This window comes from Arachis stenosperma, chromosome 10 (assembly GCF_014773155.1).
Source record: "Arachis stenosperma cultivar V10309 chromosome 10, arast.V10309.gnm1.PFL2, whole genome shotgun sequence".
Lineage (NCBI taxonomy): Eukaryota > Viridiplantae > Streptophyta > Magnoliopsida > Fabales > Fabaceae > Arachis > Arachis stenosperma.
In genome coordinates, this window is record NC_080386.1 from 21990095 (window position 1) to 21993122 (window position 3028).

A 3028-nucleotide genomic window follows, 5' to 3' on the forward strand; every position below is an offset into this window, starting at 1 on the left:
TTGGTACCCCTAGAGTATTAATCAGTGATGGGGGCACTCATTTCTGCAATAAACAGCTTTACTCTGCTTTGGTTCGTTATGGAGTTAGCCACAGGGTGGCCACTCCATATCATCCACAGACTAATGGGCAAGCTGAAGTCTCAAATAGAGAACTCAAAAGAATCCTGGAACGGACTGTAATTAACCGTAGAAGGGATTGGGCAAGAAGCTTGGATGATGCTCTGTGGGCATACAGAACAGCATTCAAGACCCCTATAGGGACCTCTCCATATCAGCTTATGTATGGAAAGGCATGTCACTTGCCAGTGGAACTGGAACATAAGGCCTACTGGGCAACCAGATTCCTAAACCTTGATGCCAAGTTAGCTGGAGAAAAATGATTACTTCAGTTAAATGAGCTAGAGGAATTTAGACTCAATGCTTTCGAGAATGCAAAAATTTACAAAGAGAAAGCAAAAAGATGGCATGATAAGAAATTGTCATCCAGAGTCTTTGAGCCGGGGCAGAAAGTTTTGCTATTTAATTCCAGGCTCAAATTATTCCCCGGGAAATTAAAATCCCGGTGGAGAGGTCCATATGTGATTACAAGCGTATCACCATATGGATACGTAGAGCTTCAAGATAATGAATCCAACAAAAAGTTCATTGTTAATGGACAGAGAGTCAAACATTATCTTGAAGGCAATTTTGAGCAAGAATGCTCAAAACTGAGACTTGATTAAAAGCTCAGTAATAGTCCAGCTAATGACATTAAAGAAGCGCTTGCTGGGAGGCAACCCAGCCATTCACAAAATTTAATTTTATTTGTTAATTGATTTTTACAGGCATATGTCAAAGTATCTCCAAAAGGTAAAATAGTAATTGATTGAATTCGCGGAGTTACAGGGAAATTTGGAAGCTCACTGGCATGAAAAAAAGCCAGTAAGAAACGTTTTGGGCGTTGAACGCCCAAAAGAAGCACCCACTGGGCGTTCAACGCCAGTAAGGGTAGCCATCTGGGCGTTAAACGCCAGAAAGGAGCATCTTCTGGGCGTTGAACGCCAGAAAGAAGCACCTTCTGGGCAAACATGCACGAAATTGTGATCACTACAACTTCGCACAACTAACCAGCAAGTGCACTGGGTCGTCCAAGTAATAAACCTTACGCGAGTAAGGGTCGATCCCACGGAGATTGTTGGTATGAAGCAAGCTATGGTCACCTTGTAAATCTCAGTCAGGCAGACTCAAATGGGTATAGTGATAAACGAATAAAGCATGAAGATAAAGATAGAGATACTTATGTATATCATTGGTGAGAGCTTCAGACAAGCGTATGAAGATGCCTCCCCTTCCGTCTCTCTGCTTTCCTACTGTCTTCATCCAATCCTTCTTACTCCTTTCCATGGCAAGCTCATGTAGGGTTTCACCGTTGTCAGTGGCTACCTCCCATCCTCTCAGTGAAAACGTCGCCTATGCTCTGTCACAGCATGGGTAATCAGCTGTCGGTTCTCGGTCAGGCCGGAATAAAATCCATTGATTCTTTTGCGTCTGTCACTAACGCCCCGCCTGCTAGGAGTTTGAAGCACGTCACAGTCATTCAATCATTGAATCCTACTCAGAATACCACAGACAAGGTTAGACCTTCCGGATTCTCTTGAATGCCGCCATCAGTTCTCGCCTATACCACGAAGACTCTGATCTCACGGAATGGCTGGCTCGGTTGTCAGGCGAGCATTCGGTTGTTAGGCGATCAACCATGCATCGTGTATCAGGAATCCAAGAGATAAACACTAGAGCCTTGAATGCTTGTAGAACAGAAGTGGTTGTCAGTCATTTTGTTCATAAGTGAGAATGATGATGAGTGTCACGGATCATCACATTCATCAAGTTGAAGAACAAGTGATATCTTGGACAAAGAACAAGCGGAATTGAATAGAAGAACAATAGTAATTGCATTAATACTCGAGGTACAGCAGAGCTCCACACCTTAATCTATGGTGTGTAGAAACTCCACCGTTGAAAATACATAAGAACAAGGTCTAGGCATGGCCGAATGGCCAGCCTCCCAAAGAGGGTTCAATCATAAGAACATGATCAAAAGATTCCAAAGATCAGAAGATGAAAATACAATAGTAAAATGTCCTACTTATAGAAAACTAGTAGCCTAAGGTGTACAAAGATGAGTAAATGACATAAAAATCCACTTCCGGGTCCACTTGGTGTGTGCTTGGGCTGAGCAATGAAGCATTTTCGTGTAGAGACTCTTCTTGGAGTTAAACGCCAGCTTTGGTGCCAGTTTGGGCGTTTAACTCCCATTTAGGTGCCAGTTCCGGCGTTTAACGCTGGAATTTCTGAGGGTGACTTTGAACGCCGGTTTGGGCCATCAAATCTTGGGCAAAGTAAAGACTATCATATATTGCTGGAAAGCCCAGGATGTCTAATTTCTAACGCCGTTGAGAGCGCGCCAATTGGGCTTCTGTAGCTCCAGAAAATCCACTTCGAGTGCAGGGAGGTCAGAATCCAACAGCATCTGCAGTCCTTTTGAGTCTCTGGATCAGATTTTTGCTCAGATCCCTCAATTTCAGCCAGAAAATACCTGAAATCACAGAAAAACACACAAACTCATAGTAAAATCCAGAAAAGTGAATTTTAACTAAAAACTAATAAAAATATAACAAAAACTAACTAAAAGATACTAAAAACATACTAAAAACAATGCCAAAAAGGGTACAAATTATCCGCTCATCACAACACCAAACTTAAATTGTTGCTTGTCCCCACGCAACTGAAAATCAAATAGTATAAAAAGAAGAGAACATGCAATGAACTCCAAAAACATCTATGAAGATCAGTATTAATTAGATGAGCGGGGCTTTTAGCTTTTTGCCTCTGAATAGTTTTGGCATCTCACTTTATCCTTTGGAATTCAGAATGATTGGCTTCTTTAGGAACTCAGAGTCCAGATAGTGTTATTGATTCTCCTAGTTAAGTATGATGATTCTTGAACACAGCTACTTATTGAGTCTTGGCTGTGGCCCAAAGCACTCTG